The sequence below is a fragment of the Bactrocera tryoni genome, unplaced genomic scaffold, assembly GCF_016617805.1.
Source record: "Bactrocera tryoni isolate S06 unplaced genomic scaffold, CSIRO_BtryS06_freeze2 scaffold_25, whole genome shotgun sequence".
Classification (NCBI taxonomy): domain Eukaryota; kingdom Metazoa; phylum Arthropoda; class Insecta; order Diptera; family Tephritidae; genus Bactrocera; species Bactrocera tryoni.
Genome location: NW_024395977.1, coordinates 1,883,726 through 1,893,298, shown reverse-complemented (window position 1 = coordinate 1,893,298; position 9,573 = coordinate 1,883,726). Strand labels below are relative to the sequence as shown.

Below are 9,573 nucleotides of genomic sequence, written 5' to 3'. Positions count from 1 at the left end.
GCGTTATACAGTGTCGCACTATTGTCAAAGATTCTGTTAGAACTTGTAACGTTCTCACGTTTGTAATTAGTCCTAAGGTTTTTGACTGAAATCTTTGTAAAATTTCAATATTTGAATTACAAGCAGTGCTCCAAAGCTGCACACCGTAGGTCCTGATAGGTTTTAATATGCTTTTATGTAATAGCAATTTATTTTCAAGATGTAACGGCGATTTATATCGGAGTAGCCAATACAGTTGATTGATTTTTGTTTTTAATTGCTTATTTTTTGCTTGTATGTGCTGTTTCCATGTTAACCGTTTGTCCAAGTGCATGCCGAGGTATTTAACGCAATCACTTTTAGGTATTGCATTGCCATTTAAAAGCAAGGAAGGGCTATCGCTTCGCCTTAATGTAAATAAAATATGCATTGATTTATTCACGTTTCCTTTCATTCTCCAGCAATCTAACCAAGTTTGTATCTTATTCAATTCTTCTTGCACCAAATTAGTTGCTTCAACAGGACACTGGCTTGACGACAATAGAGCAGTGTCGTCAGCGTATGTAGCACGATATTAACCATTGCGTGGGCGTCTATAAGCGTAATTTTTTTGTTTCTGATAACATTGAAGTTATCACGACCGACTGCGCCACTTACCCTATGCTATAAAAAAACTCGAAATTGTTTAAAATTTGAGTGCGTCTTTATTTGTTAGATGGTGACTTAAGACTAAATTTACATTTTATCATCCGCAGCAATGAATCTTAATTCTTTCTGTTGAAATATAAATCAAAACTGCAAACAAAGCAGTTTAGCCATAGCCGCACTCAGAGCAATGGAGCATTAAGATCAAAATACTGTAAACAAATGTTGCTACCAAAACTGCAAGCAAAGCAGGTTTGCCACAGCCGTACTCAGATCACTTAGAGCATTAAGATCGAAATACTGTAAACAAATTTTGTAAACCGTGTGGGTATGGCAGAATACGTCACTATACAAGTATATCCTCATAACGATTAACGTCACCCAAATATAACCAGTTCCCATATAACGGTTTCCTTAAAAATTACTTAAAGTACGATGAATCTTTAACTAAAGAAGTCAAAGAATTATAATTTGACACTCGAGATGGTACGAAAAGCCTTTGCCACCAGGACTAGAACTTTTGGGGGCGGATGCATTGATAAAATTGTGCTATATGAAAAGTAGGCGTGGTTGTAGTTCTTTTTCGCCCATATTAGAGCGGAACATACAATTAATGTTACCTACTAAATTTGATTCAAATCGTCGAGTAGGTCCCGAAAAGTCTTCACCTAAATCTGAGCAGCGTCAAGTCCTAAAGGCGTGGCAATGCTATGATTTCATTCTTCTGCAATGGTACAGGGGTTTAAGGTGAGGAGAGGCATCTATGGTTTAAAAATATTTTAAAAAGACTGTGGGGTTCCAATCTCTAACAGATTTTGTATATTTTTTGGTATTATTGGTTGGCCTCGATGCTCGTACTCGTTCTTTGGTGGCTAAAGTGATTGACATTATGAATTTCACTAGAATCCATTATTTTGAAGAAACATTAGTTAATGCACAAAGAATACAAGATCCGTCTCGACTATGTGCCAAATACACTGTAACATTTTAAGAGGATTATGTTAAATTGGTTTACATAATTTACTTCTTATCTGGTCCTATATAAGTACGTACATATTCAAGCACTTAATAAAATTGAGAAATGCTACTGAGTTGCAGTTGCCGGTATAGTTGCCCTGGTGGCTTTATCAGTATTTTTGTTTTACGAATGTCTACTGAAGCTAGTATACTTGAAAATCTCATTTTATATTTTTGTAAAGTACTGATTAAAATGTTTGGTGGAAATCGAAAAACGAAAGATAAATAAATGGAAAACAAATACGGTAAAATTAACAAGTAAGAAGGGGCTAAGTTCGGGTGCAACCGAATATTTTATACTCTTGCAACATGCTGGAATCAAAGTCAGGGAAATATCTTTCGATGTAAAACGTCAACCAGAAGATCAGAATCTAAGAAATTTTATATATGTATACATACACCATATATAGTAACTTATACACTGACCTACGTATATATTCGCCATAAGATTTGTTAGAAAAACCCAAATCAGCCGGATGTTTAAAAAACCTGGTAATGGTCATATGGGGGCTAGGTGAAGGTTTTGTACAAGGGCACAGTGATATACTATTATGAGGCAAATACGTTCTGAAATTTTCATTGAGATAGCACAAATATTGGCTGATATATTCAGCATAAAGTCACCAGGAAGTTCGAAAATCTTTATTTAGCTATATGGGGGCTCAGGGAAGTATTGACCCGATTCAACCCATTTTGGATACACAGAATTACTACTGCAGGAAAAATATTCAGTCTAAATTCCTATTGTATATCTCACACATTGATCGATATTTTCGAACAAAAAGTAACTGTAGGGACTGAGGTTGCCATATTCCGATTGCGCCCATTTACGAACTCAATAGTTTTGTTGTACTAAGGCACCTGCATACCAAGTTTCATCCAAATAACTCAATTTTTACTCAAGTTACAGCTTGCACTGACGGACGGACGGACAGACAGACAATCAACCGGATTTCAACGTCTCTCGTCACCCTGATTATTTATACGTACAGCCATTAGGTAAAAAACTATAATACAGCAACTGGTTGCCCGAGTATAAAAATTTTATGTTATGCTTAATATATTTTTTAATGTTGGCTAAATTTAAATATTCAAAAAATTATTTAAATATACTTATGAGGCTGCAGCGTTTTGGTTCAGTTATGACAAACATATTTTAAATATTAATTAAGTAATTTAATACATTAAAAACAACGAAAATTCTTAAAGCATATTTCATATATATTAAAAAAATTTAGTACACATATTCTTCAAATATATTCATTGCATTCAAACTCCGACACTCGGCAATACTAGAAACAACTGGATTTGAACAGTCGTCTAAATTTGACATTTCTGCAGTAAGGTCAAAATCTGATTATGTCTTCTTAAATTCAGCAAAATATTTTTAAAATACCGGTTCCTTAGATTTTTAATTTTGATCTGTAATTAAAGTTTAAAATTATTTTATTCAACTTGAAATTACCTAATACTCCAATAATAACCGCTCTTAAATTGTCCAAGTGTTGTCTGGAATATTTAGGTTTTGAAAGCACTATTTGCTTGTAGTTTGATATCCAAGTAATGCCTGCACTGTAAAATTTAAATTTGTTATTAATGAAAAAATCCAAATTATGCATCCTTATATATCCAAATAAATAAGGCCATCAACTGCTGTTTTAATAAATTGACGTAATTAACACACTATGAAATATTTTGTGAAAAGCGATCTTACCAAAAACTTTTAATAAATGCATTTTTAATTAAATATAGTATATAAAACTAGTAATATCATATTAAATTAAATCATTTGCCTTTTCAAAGCTTACATCTTATTATTAACGAAAAATATTGGTTATTATTTAGTCATTTATTTGCTGGTTTTGTTTATTTCTCGTGGTTGTATGTCGCCTTAAAATTTCAAGATAACCGCAGTCACGATCGAATTTTTGATAGGCTTTCATAAAAAAACATTATTATTAGTGCCTAAAGTAAGTATAGATCTATCACAACTAAACACATTTATTTGAATTATTTCAACATATTAGGTAGGGCTCCAACTGAATATGCTATGGGATTTCTCATTTTTCACCTAGGTGATCATTTTCTGAACATCATCGATGTAATATATTCCTAAAACCACATATTTTTCCTAAACATACTCGTATAAATTCTACTTCCACTTCAAGTTTCCTTATTATACATACGTACTTAAATGGCAGTATAAAGATTTTCTAACCGATTTTCGTTTATAAAAGAATATTTTGAACAACTCACCATAGATTTGGGCTTATTTTGTAATCTAGTGGTTACATCAAAAATTGTCCCCTTAAGATCTAAATATGCTTTTGAACTCTAAAAGACGTTTAACTTGAATAAATAATATGATCTATCATGATGTAACAGAATGGTGTTAAGCGGGAAACTATAAAGTGTTACAACTAAGTCATGAATTAATTTGCCAAACATAAATTTAGTACAGCGGATCACAGTAAGAAGGGAATTTTTTCAGATAACTAACATGAGGATTGCTGAATTTACTGTACATACTTTATTAATGCAACCATCTCAAACCTTTACTTAGCCCGAATATGCCAAATAATGTCCTCTTTCCAGCTAACTTAATATAAACTGTGGTTAATCAATATGTGTGACACTTTAAAGAAGTGAGGTGAACATATAAATATCTTCATACAAATAATTCAAGATTTAAATTTGCGGCCATTTATGAAGTAATATTTCAATAATATTGACGCCCGCAGTTCGAAAATTTCATAGAAAATATGATTGGAATAGTGTGTTTACCTCGTCAACTTTGAAATTGTGGCAAATTTAAGTCTTGTGTTAATTTTGGGACATTTGGTAAAAACTAAGTTTAATGGTATGCTATAGAATGAATATAAGTGATAACGCGTGCCACTAGTATACTACTTGGTATAGTATACGTATGAGATCGAAAATAAAAAGCACTAATTTTCACACTCGTTATAAAATGTATTATGTTTAATTACGCAATATATATATATATAGTTATAATCTATGTGTACATATTTTTATTTTGGTTTTCTGCGTAACCCACTCTCGCCAACAGTGTACTCGGTGATTCACTTCACTCCCGTCACTCGGCGGTTTTAATAAAAAGGAAATGGCGGTGATCTGCAGCTGTTGCCGTGTGATTAGTACAGCGCTCAAGACTGTTGAGCGTTGTTGTTGCTGGCGATGAGCGTGGCGTGGAGGAGATGGCCGTGAACGCATTGTGGTTGATTGGCTGCTCGTCGTCGCCGGATAGAATCGCTGTGTGGTCTGGTACGGGTGTTGGTGCAATTTTCCGACGGATTGGCTCGGCGGGGAAATCGATGAAATAGCGTGTGATGCGGCCTCTGGCAATATGGACAGGCGGCATCGGCCCAGCACTCTATGGTGGCGTGGTCATCTGCCAGGCAGGTCATGCAATGCCCGTGGGCTCTTGCAACCTGTTGTCGTTGAGCGGGCTTCATGCTCTTAAAAATGGTGCATCGTTTGAGGGCATGTGGGCGGTGGCAAAGGCTGCAACATGGAGGTCCCTGTGGCTCCAATAGCTGCTCTGCTCTCATCTCCCTGATTGCTGCGGCGGATGGCGGTGGGCGCATAACATTGGTCCTTGGAGCGGCAACGGGGGCAGCCGACGCTTTGGGTGCAGCGATTTCGGACCTTACGGTGTTGGAGGTGGTTTGGATCTCTTCTACGTCCATTTCTATGGGAATATAAGATTGCATTAAATTAATTTTATTTATAATGTTATTATCTAGTTGTTGTACCTACATATCTATACATATGTATATGTATAATAGGTTGATCTTCAAGGCGCTTGTTTGGTTTTACTTTTATGCACGGATTATAAAGCGGGTTAATTTCGAATTAGCGGAGTTGATTTATTATTTTTTCGATTATTGTGCGAGTTATTTTGCTGTTTTAGTTGAAGTTGTTCTTCGCTGTTTGGAAGAAAACACAGTTTAGAGACTAGTCGAGTTAATATGCCGGTTTGTGTTTGAACATCGACTACTCTTATGTGACCATCTGACCCCCGATGAACCTTTTCAATGCGGCCTAGTCGCCATTCTGTTGGAGGAAGGCATTCGTCCTGTATGATGACGCATTCTCATGCATTGGCTTCCTTCTGGGCCGTTTTCCATCGGTATCTCTTATGGAGATCCTTGAAATAGTCTTCCTTCCATCGGTGGCTGAATTCGTGATGGATAATCTTGATTCTTTCCCATCTATTTATTAAAGTGAGTGTGTCTCCTTCTGTCTCAGGTATGGCGAGAAGAGGAGCTCCTCTGAGGAAATGACCTGGTGTAAGAGCTGTGAAATAAGAGGGATTTTGCAGGATCTTGAGGGGTGATATGGGTCTTGAGTTTAACACGGCTTCGATACGAGTGAGTAGTATAGTAAACTATTCATAATTAAATTTATGATTACCAGCCGTCTTCTTTAAATGGGACATAAAGCTTTTTACTGCTGATTCCCAAAGTCCGCCCACGTGTGGAGAACATGGAGGTATAAACTGCCAATCGATACCTTGGGGTGGATATTTGTTAACTATTTCAGGGGAGACTTCTTTCACGAAGTTTATAAACTCCTTCTCTGTTGCTCTTTGAGCTCCGAAAAAGTTTTTCCCATTGTCGCTCATAATTTTTTAAGGAAATCCGCATCGTCCGACAAAGCGTGCAAATGCTGCGAGAAAAGCCGCAGTAGTCAGATCTGAACAAAGCTCGAGGTGTACTGCTTTTGTCGTAAAACATACAAAGACAGCCACATACCCTTTTCAAAATGAAGAAGACCTTAACATGGAGGCCTTTATCTGGAAAGGTCCAGCAAAATCAACCCCAGTGATGGTAAAGGGAAGGCATAGTTGCAGTGTTCAGGTGGTAAAGCTGCCATGATCTGCGTACCCATTTTGTGTTTGTACATGGTACATGGTTTACACGTGAAACTCGTCCTTTCGATTTGTGGCTTTAGTCGGGGTATATAAAATTCATGACGGGCCATTTGTTGCATTAAGCGATGCTCACCATGCAGTGTAAGCTGGTGCAGATATGCTAAAATGTAAATCGGGATTTCTCTGTTATAATGATGGGATGTCGTTCGTTATAACTAAGGCTGGAGTTCGCTAATCTTCCATTTGCCCTTATTAATTCCCTAGAGTCCAAGAATGGATTTAAGACGAGAAGTGAGCTTTCCTTTCGAGAGGTCGCTTTTCGAGCAACTTTGATTTCTCTTTGCTGAAATAGCGCGTTTGTGTATATAATATTAGACTGACTTTGGCATGTTGCAAGTCGAAATTCGTTAGTTGTACGCAAGGATCGTTTGGTGCTCCTTTCATTTTTTTTTATGTCTTTGAATGAATTTGTGCATGTAAGCGACTACTCTTAGTGCTGTAGCAAATGAAGAAAATCGGTGGAGAATATCATCCTCTTCTTGAGTGATATGAAAATTTTATATTTTCCGACTTTCCGGAGGTATAATATTCCGAACAGGAGACTTTAGCCAGAATTCTGGTGATTCTGTTAGCCATGTGGGACCGTTCCACCAGAGTGTAGTGCTGGCGAGGTGCAGTGGCTTGCAACCTCTTGTCCCAAGATGCGCTGGGTTATCTGCGCTTGCAACATGTTGCCGTTTTGCTGGGCCAACTAAGTCTAAGATTTGATATTCGGTTAGATACATAAGTCTTCCAGGTATAGGGTGGTTTTTACATGCTAAAACTATCTCTGAGTCCGACCAAAGATACATTTTATGATTGTTTAATTTGAGATGAGTTTGGACTATTGAAATTAATTTTGCTAACAGAAGAGCACTATTCAGTTCAAGCCGTAGCAGACTGAGTGTCTTCAAAGGTGCAACTTTGGCTTTGGCTACCAGGAGGTGTGAAGATATTTTGTTATCGTCCTGAGTGCGTAAGTAAACTGTTGCGCAATAAGCATTTTCAGAGGCATCACAGAAACCGTGTAATTAAAGTGCGTTAATGTTAGGGGTGAAATTTACCCATCGAGGGATTCGAATTTCAGATATAGTATGTAAGTTGTTAGCAAATTGAACCCATTTTGCTAATCGTAAAGGTTTTACCTGTTCATCCCATTCAGTGCCATCTTGCCACAATTCTGGAATGAGGATTTCAGCTTGAATCGAATCGCTTGGGTCGAAAAGTTTTGCCACCGAGGAAAGTATTTGACGTTTTGTAATGGCGGACATAGCAGGTATTGACTCAATTGTATATGAGAATTGATCTGTTATCGCCTTCCATTGAATCCCTAGAGTTTTGGTTGTACTAGCCTTTTCAAATTTAAGGAAGTCTGTATCTATTAAGTCTTCTTTTTTAATGTCTTTTATTATTTCAGGGCCATTTGAAGTAATTGCACCTGCTGAATTTAATGCCAAAGGTGACGGTTTTAAGTTTGTAGTCGCTGATTGAACTATTACTTGATTTACAGAAGACTATACGTTGGAAATCTTGGTCATCTTCATGTACTAGAATTTGTCTGTACATTTTTTCTACATCCCCATTGAAAACGTATTTAAACATTCGCCAATTTAGAATTAGCAACATGAGATCATGTTGTAATGTTGGCCCAGTGTATAGTACATCATTGAGTGATTTGCCTGAGCTCGTACACTTTGAGGCATTGAAAACCACTCGTCCCATGGTTGTAATTTTATCAGGTCTTATTACCCCATGATGCGGCAGATAAAAAGATAAATATCTACCTTTAGATACTTTTTCATATGGTACAGCTTCTTCCATATGATTGAGGTCAAGATACACCTCCATCACATTATCGTATGCCAATTTAAGCTCATTTGTCTTTATCAGGCTTTTTTCCAGGCTTAGAAATTGCTGGACTGCTGATATTCTAGAGTGGCCTTGAGCTATGGTTTCAGGAAAAGTTGGTTTGAATGGTAGTCGCACAACATAATGACCGTGTTGGTTTCTTGTTGTTGTGGACTTGTAATAGGCTTCGCATGCTTGGTCTTCTTCTGAAATTCGGGTGATTTGGGGTAATTCTTCTATTTCCCAAAATTTTTTAAGTTGATTATTTAAAAATTCGTTTGAGATACTTTCCACTTATGTGGTGAAAGAATTGGTTTTTTCAGGGACTTGGTCACTTATAATCCACCCAATGATTGTATTTTGAGCTAACAATTTATTGGAGATTTTCTCTATACCTTCAAGAATTATTTGAGGTATTAAGTCACTGCCTAATAATGTGTCGATTTGTGATTGAGTATGACAATTGGGATCAGCTACCTTGAGATGTAAGCATTTTTCCCAGTGTATTTTATTTACTTCATAGCTTGAAAGCAAATTTCTAAGTTGCGGTAGAACGATGGCTTGTGTATCTATTCTAATATCCGCATTTGGAGATACTAAGGTGATTGGGCATAATTTGTTTGAATTTTGGATAATTCTTCAGCCCATTCCCGAAATTTGGAAATTTGAATGTTTTATTGGCAATTTGAGCCTTTGATGATATACAGGATCTTTGAGAACCTTGATCTATTAGTGCTCTTAGTTTGAATAAATCACCCTTATGTTCTATGGTGATGACCGCAGTGGATAAAAGATTTTTGCTTTCATTTTCTGAATGAAGCGCTTGAATTTTTGCTGCTTTAGAGCAACATGGTTGTTCTTACCTTTTTTCGGGATTTGAGGTTTCGGGACTACTTGATGTAGTTGTAGCGACTAACCCCGTAGTTTTTTGAAATTGATTTTGCTTCATATTTTGAAAGTTAGTAATATGAAGCAGTGAGTGATGTCTTCGTTGACAGTACACACAATTAAATTTGCTTTCACAGTCTTTTGTCGTATGAGCATTCGACAGACAGTTGATGCAAAGTTTATGTTGTCTGACAAGATTGTTCCTGTCAAAAACGGTTAGTTTTTTAAATTTCTCGCAAGATCTTATGTTATGACCTCTT

The 9,573-nt window shown here is 36.6% G+C and overlaps 1 pseudogene; it reads right to left on the bottom strand.

The window, feature by feature from the left end:
• Nucleotides 1-3,626: 3,626 nt before the first annotated feature.
• LOC120780375 lies at nt 3,627-5,351 on the bottom strand (annotated as a pseudogene).
• Between the last annotated feature and the right edge of the window lie 4,222 nt (nt 5,352-9,573).